The sequence below is a fragment of the Tetrao urogallus genome (assembly GCF_951394365.1).
Source record: "Tetrao urogallus genome assembly, chromosome: 23".
NCBI classification, from domain to species: domain Eukaryota; kingdom Metazoa; phylum Chordata; class Aves; order Galliformes; family Phasianidae; genus Tetrao; species Tetrao urogallus.
In genome coordinates this window covers 1,014,284-1,040,434 of record NC_136836.1, presented here as the reverse complement: position 1 = coordinate 1,040,434, position 26,151 = coordinate 1,014,284, and the positions used below count along the sequence as shown (strand labels likewise).

The 26,151-nt window shown below is 45.8% G+C and overlaps 1 protein-coding gene across 1 annotated transcript in view; it reads right to left on the bottom strand.

Annotated features, from left to right (window-relative positions):
- Positions 1–26,151, bottom strand: part of HIVEP3 (HIVEP zinc finger 3) — a gene marked incomplete at both ends in the record, with an annotated part of 55,576 nt that overhangs the window by 20,091 nt on the left and 9,334 nt on the right. The gene's annotated exons all lie outside the window — the stretch shown is intronic.

Here is a 26,151-nt window from a genome sequence, read left to right as displayed (position 1 = left end):
GCTTCTCTTCTAGAGCATTGTGGAATTCATAATCCTGCAGTTAGCAACTTAAACCTCCTATGGTGCCACGGCTCCAATCTAATGCTGAGATGATTTGAAACCCAGGAGGCTAACTGGTCATTACGAGCTCGGAGACTAATTTGGAAATAGCTCTTTGAAACAGACACGCTGAAAGGAGGAAAATTCCGTTATTTCATGCACTTTTTGAAAGCTCATTTGCTGTGCTCTGCCAGCAAATGCACACGTGTTGAGCTTCCTGCAACCACTACAGACACTTCTTGGGGCAAAGGGGACTGGCACAGCCATGGCACTGCCTCCCATACCAGAGACCAGGCGGCCCCAGCAGCTGTCAGGAGTTGGGATAACATCAAACTACATCAAATTTTGCCTTAACTCATTCCCTTGAACTTAGCTGAAACCTAAAACCATCAAGTATTTATTCCCTTGCAAGTTTTAGGAGGTCGAGGTTTTACTATTTGCTGCTGCAAATATCTGGCTGTCCTTTTTAGCCACAGACACTTCTTTTTCCTATATATATTTTTTTTCTCAGTGCTGTGAGCTACATCCAAAAGTCTTCATGTGGCTGAAAACCACACGACAAAGGTTGGAAAGCTGAAGGGGAAGGAAGTGTTGGTGGTTGGAAGGTTTTGGGGGGACCCATTGCTCCAGACACAGCTGGGCTGAATCACTCCTGCTTCCTGCAGCCACCAGGAGCTCTCCTTGCCCTGGAAGGTCTTTGTCAGTGTCATTTTGCCTCGGCACAACAAATAACTGATGTTATTTGCCAGTCAGGCACCCCGACTTTGCCAGCATCCAACATTTTAAGCTCAGTGGTACAGAACACCCCCAGCTGATTCTGCAGCGAGGGAACAAGTATTTCCTTAGCCGGTTTGGATGTTTGTTCAACTCCCCTGTTTGCTTTTCAGATCTCTGGTGCACAGTAACAGGAATCAGATATCTGATCCTTTCCCGAGCTGCTGCAATTAATTCTCAGTCAAGTGACCCGAGCAGCTCCAGTTGTTGCCTTTGGTGTTAGGCCTCTGTTTTTATTGATGGCCCATTTTATCTGTCATCAGGCTGCCCACTCATCTGGCTCAGTTAAATCCTTCGGAAGTCCCTGACTGTCTGCCCTGGTATTAGCTGATCTAATTTATGTCTTATGCCACCTGCAAAATGTGACAGATTGCTGATAAATGCATAACTATTATAATGTCACTAATTACCAGGACGTTTATTGCCCTTATCACAGCTCCCCACTGGACAATCAGAGCACTTCTCCCATGGTGATGCCAGCAATACCCTCTCTAAATCTCCACGTGCAGCATAAATACTTATCCTTACCCAATGCACACCCTGCAGAGGGAGTTGGGAACCCTTCACAGGTGTGTCCTGAAGGCCAGTTACAAGGAAATCTCCCTTAGCTCAAGCCAAGCAACAGCAGAACAAACAGAAGTATTTCTCTACAAAATCCAGACTAGACAATGTCATTTCCAGGTTTCTAAAAGCATCATAGCAACCTTTTAGTATCCTGATGTATCAGATGGGAATATTGCACCAAGATCAACTGAAATTTCTGAAGAGTGATGCAGGACAGGGTATGGATATGGGAGCATCTGGCAGAGAAATCTCCCAGTAATTATCTTTTACAAACAGCCCTTGCCAATCCCCAATCCCCAGCCTCTGTAATATATCTCATGACCAAGCAATGAATGCTGATACAAACACGAGGGACAATAACTCATTTTTGTAGATTCAATTTCAGTACATAAAGTGGGAACTTCCTCATAGAAACCTCTGTGGTCTCATTCTGTGCACCAAGCTTACTGAAATTTTGTATTCACATCTCACCCATGACGAGGGTCTGGAGGAGCACAAAATCTGTGTGTCATTTATCAGTAAATACCTTTATGAAATAGTTGTAAGGCACTGAAAACGAATGCATTGTTATCAGACTGAATCTCCATTTGCTTTCGTCAGGGGATGTACCTGTCATGGATTACTTGCTGTTTTTAATATTTACCAGCACTGACTAATCCTGCTTAGAGAATTGAACAGGTTAAGTTAGATGAACACAAAATATTGTTATTTCAATGTCAAGTCACATCAAAAGAAGACCATACTTTTCCGAAGCATTTTGAAGTATTTTGTATGTAAGATTTTCAGTCTCATCAATATGCACCTAAAAGGGAAGGTGTTCCTTATGATCATCCAATTTGTATGGGAAATAAAGAAATGATCAAAGACCCGCCAGCTTTCCTGCATGGAAACCCCCAAGATTAGCCATTGGTGGTGCTTAGGGACATGGTGTAGTAGGCAATATTGGTGGTGGTTGGATGGTTGGACTTGATGATCTTAGAGATCTTTTCCAACCTTAATAATTCTATGATTCTATGATTCCATTGATTATGAAGGACCAGCACACAGTTCATGTGGATACAAGCATACGTCAAGGACAGCACGATTGCTTGGATAGAAGCTCCTTGGCAGGGCTGCTCTCCTACCAAGCAAAATGCCCATTAGCTCCTCAGCAATGCTGGTCACCAGGACACACCATGTATGCAAAACATACATGGAGGAGAAACTCTAAAGACAGCTTCAGAAATAAATGCAGGCCACTCGTTTCCTCTCTGCAGGAATCCGAGCGTAGATAGTAGGAGTAGGAATTCTATGGCACTGCAAAAGAAAATGAAAAAGGCAAAAATGACACAGGGCAGCTCCAGCTGAAGTTACCCTGTCTGCTTTTTGTAACATCCCTGGTGGGTCCTCACAGCTTGGATTTTACCTAGGGCAATTTTCCACATTTCTTTGAATGGGAAACAATGAAGTGGGTGTATCCCCACACTGCGCTCCTTGTGATCATGGCTTTGTCTGCACGACCTTGGTGGCACTGGGCAGTGTGGGACATGTCAGCTGCTTCAGAAGCAATGCAAGCACCATGGGTGGGCACTCTCCAAAGGCAGATCAATGATCCTCCAGTTTGCCTACAAAAATGAACGCTGGCAGAGCCCATATATCATGGAAAAAGAAGCCACAGGAGTCTCTTCCTATAGCTCTGTACTGTGACATGGCAGCCAGACCACCAGGACATGGGGAGGTCAGTGCAGGAACGTCAAGTCAAAGGAAATATGTCCACAACTGACCACATCTGGAACTCCGTGTCCAGGTTTTTGTGTTTCACAGTTGGAATGACAAAAGCACACCAGAAAAAAAAAAGATGAGAAGGAATCACAGAATCACAGAATTGTAGGGGTTGGAAGGGAGCTCCAGAGATCATCGAGTCCAACCCCCTGCCAAAGCACTTCCCTACAGCAGGTCACACAGGTCGGCATCCAGGCAGGTTTTGAACATCTCCAGAGCAGGAGACTCCACCACCTCCCTGGGCAGCCTGTTCCAGTGCTCCGTCACCTCACTGTAAAGAAGTTCTTGCGCACATTGGTGCAGAACTTCCTATGCTGCAGTTTCCAGCCATTTCCCTTTGTCCTGTCTCCACTCACCACTGAAAAGAGTCCGTCCTTGCCATTCTGCCCCTCACACCTCAGATATTTATAGACCTGGATCAGGTCCCCTCTCAGTCTTCTTTTCTCAAGGCTGAACAGACCCAGTTCACTCAGCCTTTCCTCATAGCAGAGATGCTCCAGGCCCCTCACCATCTTGGTGGCCCTCCGCTGGACTCTTTCCAAGAGATCCCTGTCTTTTTTGTACTGGGGAGTCCAGAACTGGACGCAGTGCTCCAGATGAGGCCTCACCAGGGCAGAATAGAGGGGGAGGAAGTAACCTCCCTGCTGATGTAAAGATGAATTTTGAAGGAAAATGTGCAAAAAGTGAATGGTTGAAACAACATACAAAACTGTAGATAAATGAAAGGGGTAGGGACAGGCTAATCACCTGGAGAGATGTGTGCAATGGCCTGGATGGGGAGACATTTCGTTACTATGGATGGTTATCACTGAATCATAGAAGGATTGGGGTTGGGAGGGACCCCAGGGATCATCATGTAACAACCCCCCTGCAGCAGGCAGGTCTGCCAACCACTCGGTCAAGTACCAAGATCAGATTGCCCAGGGTCCCACCAATCTGGCCTTGAGCACCTCCAGGAACGGGGCATCATCATCTTTCAGGATTCCCAGGTCCTTCTCAAGGAATTCTCCCAGTCTGTGTAGATGCGTGGGATTATCTTGACCCAAGTGCAAAACCTTGCACTTAGCTTTGTTGAACCTCATTAGGTCCACATGGGCCCACTTTTCCAGTTCATCAAAGTCCCAAAAGAATCCCATGAACTGCAGAGTGAAAACACAAAATAGAGAATGTAGGCTAAATAAAAAAAAAGATGGGGAGCACTTTCAGGTAGGTTTACCCTGCACAGAAGTATGGCATGGATTTAAGCAGTGTAACACCTCCCATGTGTTCAGGCTTTGCAGCACCTCTCACTGGGTACAGCTCCTTTCTGCAAATCCACTGGAGGAGTTGACACACATTTTGACACCTCTGTAACACACACAGTGGTCTCCAAGGGCCGACAAACAGCCAGAGTTTGAAAGCAACACAGAAAATATGCGTGAACAACCCAAATCCACACAAGGAGCTTTTACTAGCATAAAAACACTGAACACAGAATGCCTTTTAAAGGCATTTCTCCATCAGCAAAAGCAAATCCTTCAGCCAGCAGAGCCTATTTTGACTGAGAAGGAGCAAGAGGATTTGTGTTCTTGTGAGCTGGTCTGCACCAGGAGGGCAGCTCCACCACCCCAACCTGGAACAGATCTTTGGGCAGTGTGGTACACCCAACACAACCATGGGATCTCTCTCTGTTCAATTAATTCAGCACAGAGAGAGCCCGACACCAGCCAGTGTTGTACATGGATATAGAACTGCAAAAACGGTGCAGTGTGTTATTACTCCTCTGAGTTTTACGCTTGAGTGAAAGCTTGATTTAATTTTGGGTTCTGGCATCAGACCTTTTCTACTCTATTAGAAGTAAAATTACAGTTATACTCATTACGGTTCTATCTGCTGTTATACAGCTTCATCCTCTCTGCACTCTAATCACTTAATTGTCATTCCAAGCTGCTCTAAAAACACAACTATTTCAGGGGGGAAAAAATGGCTCAACGTAAATAATACTGCACTGCTTTAAACAAGCTGACAACCCGGACTTTCATTACTGAATTGCATTTAGAAATGAAACCAGACTGAGAAATGAAAGTGCCCTTACTGCAAGGTGAAAGTATTCACTGCATGGTGTGCGCATCACCCATGCAAATGGCCATCTTTAGGCACCCAGCATGGGGAAATGTGGAGTAGCACTGATTGCATGAATGGGATAATCTGTTCCTTCTGGGCTTCCTTTCCATTAAGTCCAATTAAGCCCATTAGGAGCAGAGATGGTGAAACAACTTCCATAGTTTCTTGCTTCTTATTTAGTGATTGGGCCATGTGTGGACCATCTTCAGAACATGCAGAAGTCAGCAGCTACTGCAGAGCACGTGGAACCTGAGCGCCTCATCCCAGCCCATAGAAAAATATGAAAGAAAGAGACTAAAAAAAAAAGTAGTAATTGGTTTTGTAACTACAAGGATACGATGGCAGCATTACAAAAAACCACATTCACCTTCCACTTCTATGTGCCCATTTCTAAGACTTCCCTACACGTCGTTCCAAGACACAGTGCTGCATGATGGCAATGCTGGAGCGTTGTCTCAGCACAGTCAGGCAGGTTGGGGTGAGGTACACACACAGTGTTGCTCCAACATCACCTTTCCTTACTGAAGATCAAATCAAATAGAAAAAACATCACACTAAAAAAAAAACCCACCACAATCAACTCATACAGCCCATTCATAAGGTATTCATAGAGAAAATCCAGCCTGCAAGTCCCTCTCCCAATTCCATTTTTTCCTCTTCTTCTCCCATCAGAATCAATCAAACAATGTCCAGATAATCTGACATTAACCACTCTGACTCTAAGTACTGACACAGATACTCCTTGTTCCCAAAGCAGCTCTTTCTGCCACTATTTTCCTAAGTGCTATGAGTGATTCTCAATGCCATGGCTGTTTTAATTACCAGCTGCCTCTCGTCCTTCTGTCGCTTTCCATGTCAAGGAGGAAGCACTGTGTTTGATGGCCTTGCTCCAGGACTTCATTTCTCAGCACCAACTCAGTCCCTGCAATGCCCATATTTTTTTTAAGCCTGTGATGCTCTGTACCACTTAGTAGTCCTAAACATATCATTAAATTCTTGAATTCTATTGGATTAAATTACAACTCACGGATTATTTAAAACTACTGAGTATGTTGAAAGGATGCATCCAATTTAAGCATGGAGTAACACATTCCTCCCACTGTACTTCTTGAATAGTCACTGGCTCCTGAGAGAGGGTCTCTATTCTGAAGCTGCCACCAAACTCTAGAGCTTGTCTCAACACATTTGTAAACACTCAAAGAGTTCTTTGTAAGAATTTGGCTTCTGGGGTGTATAAACATTAATGCATTTTGATGGTGTATCTTTTCATGCTTGTGCAAAGAACCATCCATTTTTGATGGAAGGTATGTGACACCTCATTTTTCACTGGATACTATCATATCTTGATAGCTCCACATTTATTTCAGGCAGATTTTTCTTTCTATACCACTGATTGGGCAACCTGATCTGGCTGCAGATGTCCCTGTTCATTGCAGGGGAGCTGAACTAGATGACCTTCAAAGCTCCCTTCCAACTCAAATGATTCTATGATTCTTTAATTCCACGTCTGGACGAATTTTCTTTGGTTTTCCATCCCCTCCTGGTCTGACTGGGATATACAGAGGATGCTCAACACCTGTGGGTCTCAGCCCTGGGCTGGGCTGGAAGATCATGTTCTTCAGCTGGACACGGCTGCCTCCTCCTCGCACTCTCTGTGCGGTGTCTGTTCATTCTGAGATGCTCACAGTGCTCTGCTTGCTCCATTTTTGACCCCTTTTTGCCAGACACCATGTCAGTAGGACACAGCAGAGGAGACTTGCTATCAGACCCAATATTGAGTTACCCAACATAAGTCAAGGTGAAAAAACCTTACTGTTCCTGCCACGGGAAAAGGCGAGGAACCACTGAGCCATGTGACTAGGTTATAGAAATGCATTTTCTCTTCTGCCTTCTTGTCTGCCAGCCTATTAGGACTGAATAAATACCCCATTTACAAACTGCACCTCAATGCAACACATCTATGGGGTACAGGTACACCAGAAAAAATCACTGCTGCCCCTAAGTACTCTGCATTGCTACGTCGTTTAGTTCTGAATTATTAAAGAGTGGAATTTCTTCATATCCCTCGAGAAACAAGCTCAACTGATGCTTCACAGAATACCCTGCAGGCATTCAAGGCCAGGCTGGATGTGGCTCTGGGCAGCCTGGTCTGGTGGTTGGTGACCCTGCATATAGCAGGGGGGTTGAAACAAGATGATCATTGTGGTCCTTTTCAACCCAGGCCATTCTGTGATTCTGTGATTAAAAGAAGGTTGGGGTGGAAAATTTTTCACTTTTTTTTTTTTTTTTTTTTTGTCCAAATCTGTGTTTATTTTGTTTCATCCATTAATTGCTTAAACTTCTGCAAGTGATTGCTCTGCTTTTCAACATCACTGGACCTCAGATAGAGCCATTCCGTCTACAGTCACCAGAATTAAGGGTAGGCAAGCAGGAAAAGAAAATGCCATCTACTGCTTCTATAATGAATCTATAGCATAGCAGCCAACTATAAGGTCTTTAACATAGAAAATATATTTTTATGCTCAGCCTGAAAGCTAATTCCTTTATAGCATGACTTATAAAAATGGTGCCTAATGAGGTTGGTTCCTTCTTCATTAAGAAATAAAGAAAAAGAAGGGAAAAATAGAGAAGAAAAAAAAAAGAAGAAGCCACATGGCACATTCGCAGACTAAAACACCACTGGGTTAAAAAAGCCAGATTTCTGCACATTATGAAAAACAGTAATTAAGACAAACACCACACAAGGGAAATTTAGCTGCATTGTTCTGCTGTGGCTGTGGAGCGAGGAGCTGTGAGCAGGGATCCCCTGGGCCCCATTCCTTGGGTGATTATTTGCTCCTCTGCAGTGGGAGCACGGCAGGGCGGGCGGTGCTGCAGATCTCATTGGGCCATTTGAAATCCATGCTTCACTAAGTGGGACAAGAGAAAGCTGAGACCCAGATCAACATCCACGGTTAATTCAGCTTATGTTATGTCCTAGAAATAACCTGCTTGCAACATCTCTGGAGAGCAGCAAGTGGCACCATGTGCAGACCAAAGAAAAGGCAAAGATCGCAGTAGTAACAAGAAATACTCAGAAGTTACAAGAACTGAACAGACCAAACTTATCCATCAACAGCTGATGCTATTTTCAATCCATCTTTACATTACAAATGAAAAACGCTTGGCCATAAATACTTCATTCGAGGTCAGTCTGGATGGGGCTCTAAGCTCCTGATGGAGTTGTTGGTGTCCCTGCTCATCACAGGGGATTTGGACCAGATGGCTTTCAAAGGTCCCTCCCAACTCAAACCATTCTATGAAATTAGTACATACTCCTTCCATCTTTGCCTAACTACCACAAGTCTTAGGCATCTGACTACAATTTAGATGATGAGCTTTCAGGTCTTGTTCCTTACAATGAAATGCTGTGGAAGAGATGCGATTGATTACATTTCCAAATCTTTATTATTATTATTATTTATTAACAGCAATAACTGCATCTCATTATGAACGTTTCTAATCACTCAGATGAATAATAAAGAGACTTTTGGCACAAATTAGAGAGGATGACAACTGAGCTGCAGTCAGAGCTACAGAAGATGGTTATTTTAATAGTATTGGCAACTTGGAGACGATTCCATTGGCCAAGAGTCCCATTCACTGCCAGTGTCCTTGGTGTGATGGCAGTGGATGTCCTGCCCTACAGGATCTTAATGTTCACTTACTGTATGGCCAGGCCACCTACTAAAATTCCCTGAGTATTCCAAGTGAGAGAAAGGAAATTTTCAGCCATCCTTATTTCGAGCAAACTTGTAAGGTGTTTCATGAGACAGAAAAAAAAAAAGTATGGTGTGGTGCAACTAATTCACTCAAGCAGATTTGAGAAGCCACTTGCAAGCAGCAGTTATTCCTTCCTCTCAGGAAGGCTGCACTGTAATACAGGGATCGCTGCTTACTTCCACTTTCCCTTTAGTATCAGCTCACTTTGGTAATGATTGTGTTATAGGTAAGATATGCAGAGACAAAAAAAAAAAAAGAAGGGCTGACCTCACCATACAAGCAAGCAACAAAAATGGCTCAGAATAAATCCGTTCCCTGATGGACATCTGCTTCATCACAGTTGTTTTCCTCTTCTTGTCTCAGGAGACTTCAGTCCATCTTCCTTACATCTGAGCTTATTTTCCAAAGAGCTTTTGAAGCAAGGATGCCATTGCAGTGACTTCCCACATCTTTGTTCCCACTGCTCAGTCAGTGACAGATTTCGGGAGCATCGCAGGAGGACTCCTTACAAACAACAGGGATGGTGAAGGAAAACAAAACTCCGCCTCCACCCTCTGAGTGTGACACATGGGATGAATTCTCCCAGAGAAACTCAGTCTCCTCCAGTCTCCTCCTCTTCGCATAAGGAGGCTTCAGAGCTCAGCTCCCCATGTAGGTGTATGGAGATCTGGGAGGAGGGTGCTGTGCAGGAGCTGTTTTTATCCCTGTCCTTTTGTTACTTAGCAATAGAAACCCAAACACTGCTCCTCCAAGTGCAGAAGGCTTCCAGCAGCTCCAGCAAGCTCCCTGCGGGGAGGATTGAGTTTCATTCAGTTCTTCACCAGTGACATGAATACCCATCCATAAACTGTTGGCACAATAAAATCTGAATGTCTGAGACTGGCTGCCATTAACAATAATGCAAGCCTCATCCAAGTGGCGGCCTGGTTATGCTTTGAAATAACAGGAAGTGCCTTGATTTCAAAGAATCTTGGAAGTGAACCCGATACACTGCACATTGCAGAATAACTTCTTCAAGACAAACACTTTGTTTCTAAATGTCTTCACAAGAAAGCCCAGACAACCCCTCTGCCAACCCCATGTGAAGCTCCAGCAGGAGCCAGGGAACCAGTTGGAAACAGCAGAGTGTTTTTCCAGGAGAAATGGTCCCCTCATGTCAAAGAGCGATGGATGAGACTGATGCACAAAAAGCAATGGATGGGACTGGAACCATGGGAGCAAGTGGAATATGCTGGTTCCAAGTCTGGCATTTCCCGGAGTGAGGTCCAACTCCCCAGTGAAAGTTCTTAATAAGTAGTAAAAATAAATAATAATAATAGGCTAGGTTTATTTCTATAACACAGAAGCCAAAGAGCCTCTGGCTATAGTGAAGCATAGTAAATAAAAGCAAGTCCAGCTGCCTGGTCCCTTCTTTCCCAGAGGCAACAAAACAGAACACAAACACATAGTAAAGACAATCTGAGAACCACAGTAACCCCATGACAAAAGCACTCAGTCAGTATCACGTTCCGGTCAGTTCTTGCCCTTATCACACTGGGTGTTGATGGTTGATGAATTTCCATTCTCCTCCCAAAACAACCACAACTGACAAAATACCCAAAGCCACTCAGGTTATTATGGCATCTCAACATCCTGGAGGACCGAATGGATCGGGCTTAGGTTATCACCTACAAGCAGATCATCATGTCAGCCCTCGTTCTGCTCCACAGCACCTAGGGGTTATAATCATTAATGAAATTCTGTAGTGTTCCAGGAGATAGAGAAACTCTTTGAGGAAACATGAGCCTCAGACTCATCCCAAGACTTTATCCATCCTTCAAGTTAGATCCAAGACAAAACAATTTTAAAGAAATGATTTAATTACTTCTCATTTCCTGTGCTTCCTGTCTCCTGTCAAGGCCAAGCAAGGAAATGAGGACTGGTCCCAAGGAGACCTGAGATACCATCAATCCAACTGGACAGCAGAAACTCCAGGAACTGCATTAGAAAATTTTATCCTATGACTTTTCAGACCAATTCTAGAGCTGTAAGAGGTTCCAGATGAGCTGGAGCAAAGCATCTCGGCTCTTGGGCACTCATCTACATTAGCAGGAGCAGAGTTTAAGCCTTCCTAGATTCTAATGATAATGAGGAGTCACTGTTTGCAGGGAGGACCTGTGTTGTGAATCACCTGGCAAGGAGCAGTGAGTCATCCTCCCATTGAATCTATGAACACCCAGGTACACACCGGTGGAAAAGGCTTTTTTAGTGTTTCTGCAGCCAAAATTTGGTCCCGAACCAACCAACCAGTTCTGGCAGCAGGGTCAGGTGGAGGTTTTGTTTGGAGAGCAGAAGCTGGGCCCAGAGCACTGCAAATCATTCACCAAGCAGTTGAATTCCCACCAGCTGGGCGGTGATTGCTATTCTCACCTCTGCACACCGCTGGAAATCCCTGAGGACCATCCTCTATGAGTTCTGCAGTGGCCCACAGCTCTCCAGGAGCTCTCACCACAGCTGGCGAGCGATTCTGAAGGTTCCCCCTCCCATCGCACTGCTCCTCCCAGGGCACGTTCTGAGACAGAAACTCTGAGCTCAGCAATTTCACAACGTTGTGATTTTCTCCTCCTTCTCTCGCTATCCCTACAAAAAACCAATGCAGCCCAGAGAGAGGGAGCTGGATCCTGTTCTCTCTTGCACATAATCAACACAACAATTTAGGCAGCTCCGCTCGCCCTTGCAAAGCAATTGAAGGAAACAGGGCAGCGCAGGGGTAACCAGGGGCAGAGCCTGCATTACCCATGATGATGTGTGAGGAGGTGAGCAGAGCCAAAGTTGTGCTTGCAGGACCTACAGCTCAAAACCATCATCTTTTAGCCTCAAATCAAAAAAACACATTAGATACCACAATTACTGAGGAAAAAATCTGGAAAACCCATAATGCCTTTTTTTTTTTTTTTTTTTCCCCAGTCATTTTTCAGCAACTGAACTTAAAAAAAGAAGTAAAAATCCTTCTCTCTCAGGCATCTGCTGTTAGCCAGCGTGTTTTACGACTGCTGTACAGAACGTTTCAGTGCATAATGATTATAATAATCAGAAGAAAAAATATGATTGTGCCAAGAGCACACTCTTCTGTAGCTTAAAGAGTATGCATGCACACCCTAGGTGATTTCTTCTACAAGTCCCTAAACATTAGTCAGCCACACAGTCCCACATCAGCCTGCTAATTTTAGGAACCACTTCTACAGATGCAGCTCTATAGCTTCAGATAACGGCTGCGTGCCTCTGCAAACCCCAGCAGCAGTGCTGTTCTCACGGGACAGCGCTCAGCGCAAACCGTTCTCCCGCGGGAAGCTCCCACTCCTCCAGGATGCAGAAATTCCTGCGAGGACCGCGGGACCACAAGGCTCCAGCTGTTCCCAGCCGTCCTGCCATGCTCGTGGGTGAGATCACAGACTCCATAGCAATGCAGCTGGGAAAGGAGGAAGGCAGGGATGCGGTCCCTCCATCCGCAGCATGGAGACGAGTCGGTAGCATGGAGGAGGTGGGGTGGGAGGCAGGAGGAGAGCAGTTCCCAGGTCAGTGATGGAAAATGCGACAGGTCCGGTCACCTCCCCTGTGGGTTGAGAGGGGCTGTGAAAGAAGTCCTCCTTGGAAAGGTTCCCATGGAAGTCTCGCAGAAGGAGAACGTGCCAATGGTCGCGTGTGCTAATGGTGGAAGATTGTAAGATTTGGGGGAGGAGGAGCAAGTTTAACCAGGATAAAAAAATTTTAAAAGAGCCCCTGAGAGCACCGTTGCCTGCTGATGACCTGCAGGGGCTTTCACTTGGAGCACCTCCAGGCTGAAGCAGGAGCAACTGAAAGCAGCTCCTAAAAGGAGCGGAGCTCTCGCTTGTGTTCCCGCACCACGGGCTGGCTGCTCTCATTAGGTCCCCTAACGAGCTTCCTGCAGCCAAGCCAGACCCCTTCTGCACAGCACTTTGCACACATGAAGGAGTAATATTTCTCGAAGATAGATCCCTATTACTTATCATAATGCAGTGCCTACAGGTCTACTGTGCAGACAGTGAACACAGAGTGAAAAACTAATTTACCAAGATCCAGCCCCAAGGACATACAAAAAGATAGCAGATGGGCAGCGGTGGATAGCAAGGGAAAACAACAGGAGGATGTAGGTCGGTGTGATGTGCTGGGACACGCAGTCTAAATGTTGCCATCATTTCTGCAGACAGACATCTCAGAGCAGAGGTGAGCTGAAGGAGGAGGAAGAAAGTCAGCAGATGTTTTCAGAGAGCTCTTTCCAGCAGGGAAGAAAGGTTGTAGAAATAATACATGGGGAGTGGAGAGTGTTATCACCATTCAGAGCAGGAAGGGCTATTTTGCCATCAAAAACGGATGCAAAGAGGACTCTATGTAGACATAGCACAAGGAAATTACTTTTCTTCCCAATTTTTCAAAACAGAGACAGACCCAGAATGATATTGCAAGCACGCAGAACAGGACTGCAGAGGAGCTGTGTGAGCAGCTGGTGAATTTTACTTCTGTATCCGACAGGAAAGGTTGCACTTCAGAGCCATTCTGCAAGAAAAGTTGGCAAAATGCAAAGAGAAGGGAAAAGCCCTACACAGACTGAGCTCCCCCAGATAACAGCAGGAATGGTGTTGACTGCAACCATGCCACAGCGCTGAGGATGGACGACTTGCAGTACACTGTGCTTTCTTCCAACAGTATGAGAGCCCAGGGAATGGGAAGAGATCTCCGTTGTCTCCTTCAAGAGGAGTTCCCACCTGGAAGGGGTCTGGACATGATCAGCACTGAGGGCGGATGGCAGACAAGATCCAGTCTGCTCATAAAGTGCTATATCCAGAGCGCAAAGGCCATTCTTCACATACCTCAGGAAATCCCTCTCTGCACCAACATTTCAGGATATCTTCCTTCCAAACAAACAAACAACAAAAAAAGTAAAAAAAAACAACACATAAATTGTTGCCTAGAACTTTTTCTCTCTCTGTTTTGCATGTCTGCATGTCAAAAGTGCCAGTATATCATGCTCACTTCTGCTGAGAGCAAAATACGTTCCCGTTTCTCTCCAGGAAGTCACAGCAGCAACCGTTTGTGTTTTTTCTACAGCTGTGGCACTTTTCCCAAGGACAAGCAGAGGCTCCCCGGGGGTCTCTCACCCCCACATCTTCACACGGGGTGGTGGGATTGCCTCCGGCCGGGTCTATAGGAAGACGTGCTGCTGTCTGAATCCGAGGCGACATCAAAGCCCGCAAGAATCCGAAGCGACTCCTCCTCGAAACCACTCGCCTTCCCCTTTCTTGGATAAACACGGCGCGGCAGGAAGCTGCCCGCAGCCACCAGCCCCTGTGGGATCGCCATCCAGCCGGGACTTCCCTGCACGGGGCCATCTGTGGAGCAGCACGGAGCCGTCCCATTCCAGGCAGGGTTCGCGAACCCGCTGCTCCAGATGTGACCTCGGCGGTGCTGGTGACACTTTGGAAGGGATGGCAGGAAGGCTGTGGGGACTGTGCAAAAATAACCGGCTGCTGTTAGTGCTGACACGGCCTCTGCTCTCCAGAGGAGGACCGTGAAGGCCCCTTCCGAAGCGGGGGCAGAGCTAGAAGCTATTTTAAATCACTGCTCTTCACTGCAAGACATAAAACCTCCGTCAGCTTTAGCAGAGAGGTTCGTGTGTGTTTTATGCTGAGGTGCCTCGGAGATTTACACATTGCAAAGCAGCCGCGCACCAGGGACCGGCGGTGCGGCATCAGAAATCGCTGCGGCTTTCTCTGCTGAAGAAGTCAAGCTGCAGAACTGTAAATGTTCACAGACCTGTGGCTCAAGCACAGGACAGGACTGGCGGCTCCCAGAGCTCCTCCATTTCTGCAGCCTGCTGCCTCCTACAAGTACCCTTCACCACATATTAGCACTTTCTTCATTTACCATCAGCTTCAACAGCGGGCTCGTGCAGAAGGGCCACAGTTTTCACTCTTGATTGCTGTGATTTTATTAAGCCCATTTGGTGACATCTACATGAAGACCCAATTTGCAAAGGCACAAATACCCACAGTTAGGGCAACTGCAATCACCCCTGCCCATTGCTCAGCACCTCTGAAGATCTTAATCTTAATCAGTGTGCTCAGCTTTCAGCTCAATAAATTGAGCTAAAGATGCAACATATGAAGATCTGAATTCCCAATAAATTACTGTTATAAATAATACTCTGTGGTAAAACCAGCACACTTCCACTCTAAAACTTCAGCTCATTGGTACTCTGGCTAAATAAACTAATTAGCTTTTTTTTGTACCGATGTCCTATATTCCCATATACACAGATGTTACTATGGTACATTACAGCCTTTTGGGGAAAAAAAAAAAGAAAATATCCACAAACTGAGGGCATACCACAGCCAAGTGAAAAAGAAATCACTTATCCCATTCTATACCACCATACCAAATATCCCTCATCTTTTTGAACTGTGAAAAGTTGATCAATCCTTACCCTAAACTCCCGATGTCCCATTTTTATGTAGCTGCAACACATGGACTTCATGCCATACAATGTCTCTCCCCACTGCTCACCCCAAACAACTGCAGCCCACAGGTCCCCAGTCCCACCACAGCTCTCCTGCCATCAAGAGGGATTTATTTTCTGTACCAAAGGGTTTTGCTCCTTTCACATCTGGGGTAGGTTCTCATTTTATAAAAAAATCAGGCTGCTGTGGCACTCTTAGCCCAATGCTTTACAGAGAACCTGATGTTTGAAAGCGCTGTTTGGTCTTGCAAGGGGACTGAAATGCAGAGAGTTGAATCTCAGTTCTGCAATTAAATGGTTTGTTTGAATAAGAATACAAGATGATACTCACAAACATGAAAAACCAGTGGTGTAAGTGTTGATCAAAAACACCTGTGAGAAACACTTGATCTCTGAAAACGCCACTACTATGCACAGGCCTACCCAAACCAGCTCAGTTGTTCCCAGGCTTCCCAAGAAACCAAGGCACCCAACAAATAAGAAAGTCTATTAACAACTTGATGGTGATGAACTGACAGTTGGTGTTGATGACCTTAGAGGTCTTTTCCAACCCCTATGATTCCATCATTCTATGAAATTAGCTCCTCACACCTGATGACCCTCCTCATTTTTGACATACCATGTACAGAATGACAGTTGGAAACACAAGGACCCAGGCAATCAAAAACTCGTGAACCTCTAGGAAGCCCAATCACCATGCAGAGCTCTCAGGTGAACATCATCAGAAGAACAAGGCAAGATCTTGCTTGTTACCCCACACTGGAGCTCTCCAGTTTCCAATCTATATACAGCTTGCTGTTCTTCAGTCTTATTTCTAGACTAGAATAAACAGCAGAAAGAGAGCAGCAAAAACATCTCCATAGGTCACACGAGTCTACTCACAAAACACACAGTTACAGTCAGTCTGGATTCACATTTTTTCCATACATATGCTAGGATTTCTCACATGTTTTTAAAGGGTGACAGCCCACCCTACCCTCCTTCCTCACTCAGTTTATTTTGCATAAATGCCTGAGCAGCAGTAGGTCTTTCGGGTCAGGGAAATGACTTTAAGCACTTGCAGTTTGCAATCACAGCTTTTTCCTTCTCCTCCATCCTGGAGAACTTGAGCTGGGCTGACAGCTGCCTTACAGCACTTTATGACCCAGAGATCATTGGGCTCAGATCAGCTCCAGTTTTGAGATGCATGTGCCGGTGCCCCCAGTGAGCTCCTCCTCAAAAACAAGCTAAAACTGAAAACCAAGCATAACTTCTAAATAGCAGAAAAACAGGCTGAGAAGATGCAATATCATTTAGGCACATTTTACTGTCAGGACTCCATCATTCCTCCACCATCATGCAGAACAATCCCAAGAATTTCACATCCATCTGCCATCACTGGGATTCTCTGATTGACATTTAAGACAGTTGAAAACCAACTACAACATTTGGGATGAGTTTAAAAACAAAACAAAACAAGAAAAGAAACAGATAAGCAGGAATCAGATTAACATCTGCCTCGAGAAGAGATCTATCTGCTCAAAAGTAATGTTTTCATCATTAGGAAGGGACAGAAAAGGAAGTCCCAAACAGCCAGAATTATATTCTCAGAGTCATTTTCCTGCCATTTACCTAGTGGGATACGGATTGAGCAACAGGCAGTCAGCTCTGGGTCTGTCTATTTGAACACTGGGTTTCTAATTGATTGCACAGTACTTGGAATCTATTAAAGGGTGTCTATTTACAGTGCTGTATAGGACAGGCTGCTTGATGTGCAGATGCTAACAACTGGATAATCCTAAGTAAAGCTGGTAAAAACGTTCGCCTTCTCAAATTTTTCGCTGAATTAATTGGGGAGATTGTGTCACTGAATCAATAAAGTGCAAAGCCCACAGTCTTGATGTTTGCCACAAGCCCACATGCAGCCGTCTCACATGGAGACTTTATTATTCCAGACACTTGGCCATATCAGACAGTGGCTCAAAGTAAGACGTTGTGTCATGGCTGTGAGTCCGAGGTGTAGAAGGGCAGCCCAGGAGAGTGCAGCCTCACATCAGGACTGCACACAGATTCTTTTAGGCTATCGTTTTCAAAACTTCAACCAAGGAAAGCACCCAACTGCCTTTTGTTAAACTGGAAAAAAAAGAAGAAAAAAAATGCTTGCTCTTATGAAACTGAGAGCATGTGCAATGTTGGAGAAGTACACATATGAGTCATGTTTACTTGGTACCTGTACGTGTCAATTCCTATTACATTTTTTCCTGAATCCTGAGATCATCTCTGACCTTCATCCACTTTTTCTCTCCACTTTCCTGACATCAGCTCGTACCTTTTTTTCTCTTCATCCCATCCCATCCCCTCTCCCTTTGCTGAGACCTTCCAGCCAGCCTGACCCTCTCCTGCTTGAATAATCACAGTCTCTTTCCTTTTAACCAATTTCTACTTTCTCTGTCCCAACTCATCTGCCAAAACTGCCTGATCAAATCACACCCTTCCTTTCCACTGGCTTCCCCTCACCCATCTGACCAAGGCACTGTGAAATGCTTGAGTCCCTCTCTGTGTTCTTGGATATCACAACTTCCCTGACTTCTCACACTGCTCTGCCAGCAGTCCTGGTCCTGCAGCCCCTGGTGGTCCTTTTTGACCTAGATGGGAAGAATGATCTGAAAAGTTGTAGCAAGGTGGAGGCTGGTCTCTTCTCGTAGGTAACAGTGATAAGATGAGAGGTCAGCACCAAGGGACGGTCAGGCTGGATATCAGGAACAATTTCTTCTCAGAAAGAGCACTGATGCATTGGCACAGCTGCCCAGGAAGTGACGGTATCACCATCCCTGGAGGTGTTCCAGAACCACAGGAATGTGGCACTGAGGGATGTGGTCAGTGGGCATCAGGCTTGAGGTTGGAAGTGGTGGTCTTAGAGGTCTTTTCCAACCATAATGCTTCTATGATTCTATAAATGCTATTTTTCACTTCTTCTTGGTAATTCTGTTGTGCCAAATGCCACCAGTGCACAGGTAACCATTCATTTTCTCCATGATTACAAATCATTTTCCTGGACTTCAGTGTCACATTGGCCAAAGGCTTCACCTCAGACATGTGGAATGGTCTGGTCAACCCCCAGAAGAGATATAAGGTCTGGAACAAAAACACCCAACACCATCGTCCCTCCTTGTCTCCTCTTCTGCAGAGGGAGGATGGAGACAGGGAGAGAGTGGTAGATCTCCAATTTCTCTGCAGGGCAGAGAGGAGAGGCCCCAAGCAATGCAGTGCTCCCATCCTGTCTTTTTGCTTGCAGTGACCTGAACTTGTCTTTCCAATGAAGAAGGAAAGAAAATGGTGCTGCTTCCTACCCCAGTAACCCACGCACTTGTTGGTCTCTGCTCCTGGTTATCTTGCTGGACCTAACCTTGGATGTCATAAGTGTCATAAGCCAAGCAATTACTAGAACACATGCAATTAATAATAGACCTATAATTCAGTGCTACAATGGGAGACTGACAAGTCTGGCATCTGGAGCACTCCGTTCCCCAAACGAAGGTGCAATGGGATGCCAGCAAGGCAGGTTGGCCATCACCAGGCACCACTGCATGGCGTCAAAGACACTGTCTTGCATAGTATTATTTAACTTTTTATTTTTCCTCATTTGAGATGACAGCAAATGGGAAGTCTTGTCCTTGTGTAACACAGAGGAGGTTAAATGTCACAGTGAACAGAATTAGGGGCTGGGAAAACCCCATGGGGAATGCTGTGCACCCAAGGTCTCTGCCTCACTCCAAGTGCACTGCACAGGGAAGCCAAGAGGCAGGTTGGATGGATGCTCATAGGCATCCTTACTCAGGACAGAGCCCAGTGCAGAAAGGTGTGCATCCCACACACGGTCACACGGGAAGCTGAGATAATTTTTCTTAATAACTGTCTGTGGGAAATTAGCATCAAGCAGCATTATGAGCGCCTGCCAGAAAGATGTGTTAAGAAAGTGGGCTGGCTGTACAGAAAATAATTTAGGAAGAATAATAAAGAAAGCCAGACAACAGCCCAGACTGAATCCTTCTGTGTTTGTCTAATTTCCTGGGAAAACAGGCATAAGCTGCAGAGTGAATCCAATTGTCAAGCAAAGCGACAAGATTTTCAGGGCAGGAAATGGGGTAAAACAATAACAATTCCCATTGAGGGATATTAGATAAGCAGATAAGCAAGCTTAGCACCAGGTGAATTGATGTCCCCTCTCCCAAGGAAGGGAATGGGAGCACAGGGAGCAGAACGACTTATCCCAGAGCCACAGTGAGTCACAGGCAGAGGAGGGGTGCACCGCCACACAGATCTGCTCCAACTACCAAGCTGTCTGCAGGATATGCTCAGGGAACAGTGTGTTCAGGAACTGCTCAGTGCAAACACAGCTGGCGCTGAAGGAGAGCTGGCAGCATGCAGGGATGTCCTGCCACCAGGAGCCGAGGGAAGGGAAGGGCAGCACTGGTGTGAGCGCTCCATGTGCTCGTGAGCATTCCTTCATCCAGGCCTGGGATGGGAACTGAGAGTGGATCTGTGATCAGTTGGCCAAAACGTAGAGGATGTAATGCTTTTTTGCACCCACATCCATAAGGAGGTAGTAAAGAAGAGACTGGATGTGAATGATGCTGATTCACGCTGCACAGAGCCTTGAGGAGCATTTATGGTGGCTATCAACTCACAGGGTGTAAACACTGTCATAAAAGCAAGGAAATACAAAGTGCTTCAAGCTCTGGGCTCTGCCCCAAAGGCCCATTTGGGATCTTGCATGATGCTTCAGCATTGCTTACACAACCAGAAGCTGCTCCCAACAGACATTAATAACCTGTTTTCAGGTTAACAACCCGAAGTTACTGCCAGGTTACTGATACAAGAGCTCCTGGCACGTGGCACCATCTGTGAGAGCAGTGGGTTCGAGAGCTGGAGCCATTTCAGAGCTGCCCCACAACCTTCCTCCAAAAGGAACCACGTCAGCTCTGCCAGCCTCATCCCACACATCAACAGAGTGAGGTCCCTGGGGTTGAAGCCAAGTGAGTGGCACCTTTGCTTTGCTCTGCCCAGCTCTGTGCTTCCCTCCTCTTCCACGCCCCGTTTCCTGCCGTGTACCTCGCAGCTCCCGTTCCAAGAAAGGATTTCCTGAGCAGACCTCCAAAAACAACCGATTTTTCAGTTTCTTGGCAACAACCTGAGTTATCAGGCAGAAATGTTGCTTAAGTAAGACCAGAATTAAAAAGTTGTAAAAATCCAAATTTTCTTAAAGACACATTATGGGGTGGGGAAATCATTTGCGTTGGGTTGAGTGGAACCTTCTCTCCACATAGCCTCTAAAGTAAGAAGGCAATGATTTTCAAAGCAAAAAGAACACATTCCTTTCTTTTTGAAAATATTTTCTCTCTAGTTGCCATTTTTCATTGCTGCTATTCCTGCATGCAGCCTTCAGGCAGCCTTCCTCACTGCCTGCAACCTGGCTCTTCAAACTATCTCTCCTTTCATCTTGTCAGCAGCGGTAACATTCATAAATCCGTCCTTCCTTAAATTGCCACCCTGTGTCTTGTCTTCTCGGGATTGTTAGCTTTTTAAGCAGAAAATGTGCTTTGCTTGTGCTATGAAAAGAAAAAAACAGAGTGTAAACGTATGGTGCTCAATGAGATCTTACGTTCTTTTACTGGGACGAGGACACTGGGATGTGTTCTTCCCCAGTGGAACCACGAGCCCAGCTCCTGTCAAGTGGGAGCACTGCAACGCCATGGGCTGCTCCAAACCCTATGAGCATGGATGTCCCATCCAGGGAACTGGAGGCTCCATTGGAGAGGATTCTCGGAGAGCTGCCATCATTTTATGTGATGTCTCATTTTCATATGGCAAAATCAGGGAGTGCTCTCCCCTTCCCTTTTCCCATCATGCCCAACCCACGGTGGCGGAGCACCCTCAGCTCTGTCTGAGCAACAGGGCTGTATGCCTCAGACCTCAAGGCATGAAAGCTCTCCATCTGTTGTCAAGTCTGATGTGTTGAAAACTCACACATCTGCTTAAAGGTCCTTTACAAAAGCAGGATAAATACCTGTGCACAAGCTGATGACTTGGCTTTAAAAGTTTTCAAACCACATTTTAGTGTGCAGCTTGACACAGGTAGGACCACATTTTCCATGGGGCTGTGCAGCCACAGGGCTGAGCAATGCCTCCTCAGCACTCCTGGAAGCAGGGAAAATCCAGCAACCGACCACAAGATGCTCAGATTAACAGCCAGAGGTCAGTCTGGCACTCTGACCCCAATGGAACAGCATTCATACCAATCCCACCCTCCCCTGCACAGCAGCAGGAAAACCCCTTTCACTTTCTATTTAAAAAGAAAAATTTAGGAATTCTTTACTTTCACCCAACAAATGATTATGCTGTGAAATATGACTGTTTCATGTCATATGTGAGGCACCACCCTGGGGCCATGAAGTGCATTCCCCCATAAGACTGGAACAGATAAGCAAAGGAGCACCATGCACCGCTGATGCACAGTGCAGCTGGAGGAGATACAGACAGACTCCACCTCTGCCGCTAATTGTGCGCTCAAATTAATGTCTTTGGGATAAATGACTCCTGCAAAATAAACACAATGAATTCTTAGAACTCATCTAAGCAGCAGAGGAAATCCCCTGAACGAACCGGGTTCGGCGCAGGGGTTTGGGGTTACAGGCTGAGAAAGTCTGCTTGTTGAACAGAGCGCGCTTTCTCCAGGGTAATAAAACTCCTGCATTGTTGTGCCAGGGATTTTCCGGGAGGTGTGTGTCAGCAGGGGGTGGGAAGCTGCAGTTTCTGTGGCCGGTCATAGAAATGGAGTGAGATCACCCGGAGGAACCAACCGCAGATCCCAGCGGCAGCAGGAGGAGAGCAGGGAGTGAGGAATGCACACAGCTAATGGGTTGCAAAAGGTTGTTTTTTTGTTTTTTTTTTTTGTCCCTCTAATTAGCAATCATGTTCAAGTCTGATAAAATAGGGATTTTCTGTTTTCCTTCAGCACTGGGAAGAAAAATCTCCCACCTGTCTGGTGATGTCCCCATCTCCCTCCTGCCTGCCTAAAATCCCATAAGCAGCCTTGCAGCGTGGAGGCAATAGTTTCTCCCCTCCCAATCCCAGGGCTCTCCAGGAGCTCAGCAGTCAGTCCTCATGCAATCCCCCCAGTTATATGCACTGTGTTAGGCAGAAGGGGCTGTGGGACAGGAATTCACTCCGACTCACAGAGCAGTGATTTAAGGTGGAGGAGATCCACGACTCTAGTTCAGAAGAACCCATGGCTGGCAAAGACCCTGTTACTTATTGGTGAGGAAAAGGAGTGAAGGGCCCAGATTCATGTCTGAATCAGACGAAAGTCCAGAGCCGCCTGGGTCATAACAGCACCAAGAGCATCTTTCTCAGTGTTAAGATACCCTGCACTACACCACTATGGGTTCTTCTTGCTCATGTGCGGATTTGCAGACATGGGATGGTGTGAATGAAAGGAAGCTTCAGGGCTGTGACCATTACATTGCAACCACATGTGGGTTTTTTTCCTAATTACAGAAAAAAAGAGCGGAGCAGTTCCCACAGAGAGCACCTCTGCCTTCCCTTTAAAGTACTCATCTTACATGATGCTGCTTTGGGGATGTCAGTTAGCGTCAGTTGTTCTTAACCCTTATATCTTGGTATTGCTTTCCCTACTAGTTGCAGTCAGTGACCCCAAAGAGCCATGCAGTGGGCTCCATAAGAGCACAGAGATGTGGCTGTGGAGCAGAGGACACATATTGACCCCTGTCGCTATCAGATTTCATCATGAAGATGCTAATGCACAGTAAACAGGCAACATTTCCCTACAAGCCCATGATACCATCAAGGACCTCACTTTCAAATCAGGTCAATACCAATCTACAGTTTCATGATGTAAGATTTCAGAATGGTCCCAGTGCCCCCGAAACCCCAGAGCAGATTGATGAAGGTGACACAGAGGGAGGAATTGTGGCACTTCTGAAACTGTGCTGGCCAGCATGACCTTCAGAGCTCATTTTCACTGCTCACAACCACTGTGGCAACCCTGAGGACAAGGCCAGTGGATATTTTTATGTGCTCCTTGAGGAGTACAAGCTGCCTGACAACATGGTTCTCCCAATACATCCTAACAAGGCAGTGCAGTGCCCAGTCTGTGCGTGGGATGCTGAGCTCCCACCTCTTTGCTGTTTGTTGAGTACATGGGTGCTCATGATGGGAGCAAATGCTGGCCATGGCACAGGTGCACCCAGTCCTATAAAATTCCAGGGTTTTCCATACAAATCCACTGCTGAAATTACATATAGAGCTTATATTGAAACATATATATATATATATATGAGCATACATTCAAACATACATATAGAGCTTACATATGAAATTACATATAGAGCTTAAGACTTGTTTGCAAACATTCTACAAACAGGAGCCCACCCAAAACTGCACACTCCATCTATGTTTAACTGTGGAAGAGCCAAGGCAGAGCCACACGTGTTCTCCCTGCATCCCAAAGAAACCAAAGCCACAACACAGAGAGAGAGCACAGCTCTAGAGACTCCAGCAGGTTCACCACTTCGTTCCTTAAAGATGGGCATCGGGTGTGATGGAAGCATGAAATGTGGCTTTCCTGGTTTCTGGAAGCCAGGGAATGAGGTTCTGGCCAGGAGCAGAGCTGGTCCTGGGTGCTGTGAGCAAGGCAGGAATAGGAGAAAGGCAGAAATAGGGCTGGAAGAAGGATGTACAGTGGGAGAAAAAGCAAGTGCTGAAAATAGCATTGAGAAAGGGAAGAGCTCAAAGAAAAAAATAAAAAAACTGAGAGGAAGATGGAGCTAAAAGAGATAACGCAAGTTCAAATTGTGTAGGAGTGCTTGAATTTCTTTATAATCACCCTCCGTGGTAGAGGCAAAAAAGCACAGGTTGGCTTCAAAAGATTTGAAACCAACTGCTCTGCAATGGAAGGATGGGTCAAGCCTGGAACAGATCACGTGAAACTGATAAATAAGGGAAGAATGAAACAAAAGAGGGAATACTTATGGAAGGGAAATAAAGTAGGTGAATTAACATCTTGAGGATGGATGCAATTTGATGAAACATTTGCAGGAGATGGCAAGGAATACGTCTGATCCGTTTAGCATCTTGTGCAAAGCACTAAGCAACCCACAGATTCATCTGTAAGAAAACATCTTTGCAGATTTGAGCTGCTGAGACCAAGGGATTCAATGTCAGAAAGCTTTTGGGGCTGTGGCACGAAGCACCAGCTCTGTAGCAGCATCCTGGGAGCACAGCCTGCCCTGCCCGACCTCTCAGCAGTGTGCACACCATCTTGTTGAGATGTGAAATGCATTTCTCCAATCTGGTGCCTTACACTTGTGCCTGTGCTTGGCATTAAGCAGCTACTATATTCTGTCTCGTATCCAGAAGGACGGCTGCTTTAAGCTGATGCTACAGGAACTTTAAAATAAAACATAGCATACGCTGAGGATGATTAATACGTTCCCTGATCCTGGCTTATACACACCATATTGGAAAAGTTGCTTTATTTTGTGTCTGTCATTTAGAAAATGTGACTCCCCGCCCATTCTGCTCGGGACACGGGGGACATGGAGATGTGGCACTGAAGCACTGTCCCCAAAAAACCTCCATGGAGCAGCTCTGCAAGGGGCAGGGTGATTTTCCCATCACGTTAATGGCAAGCCTCCTTAATCACACTTAGGAAGGAGTCCTGGATTACCCAGGAAATGGAGGCTTCTCATGGAGATTTGAGGCAATAAAACCCAACGCTCGTTTGGTCCCACGGCCCTGCATGCAACAGAAGGATGACAGCAGTGCACTCATTGCTGCCTTCTTGCCACCCCCTGGGCTCCCTCCTTAAATCACTTTGCCATAACCATTACAGGTTGAGGGCAGGTGACAGGGAAGGGCTTTTCCTTTCAGGGTTGGCCTTCAGTGCTCACCACTCGTTGCCAACACACACCTAAACCCGAGCTGTGCATGCAGTCTGGGTGAGAGGTGAGCAGTCCTGAGCCAACAAGCAGCTTTCCTCTCACAAAGCACCACTTTACTCCTCTGGTTAGATGGTTTGATCATCCGTTAATGAAATATTTTAAAATAAAAGCAAACTTCAACAGGTAACAGCAGAGAGAAAACCACAACCACTGACTAATTAAAGCCTTTTTCTAGCACACAAAAACCAAGACCACCCAATGGCAACAAAAGAACTGATGAATCCTGCTCAGGATTCTGCAACACACAGGAAGGATGATCTTGAAGTATGAAACTAATTGCATCCTACAGACATGCTACTCATTAACTGATTTTTCATTTTTGAAAAGATAAACAATAATATTAGGCCAGTGCTGAATTACAGAATAGCACTCTGCATTACCTGGACCTAACAATAAAGATATGCATCAAATTTAGACCTTGCATCCATTCTGGTTTGAGCTACTTCAGTTGGGTTTAAAATCACATAAATACAATGGTTCTTTGCTCCCCCATCTAAAACCCAAGGAAGGAGCTCCCCAGTTTCTCATTACAATGGCAACAACCATCAGGAAGTTCATTTTCAGGAGAAGGCTGTGGAAGGATGCAGAAGACATGGAGAGCATCTCTGCCACATCAGAGACAGCTGCAGGATG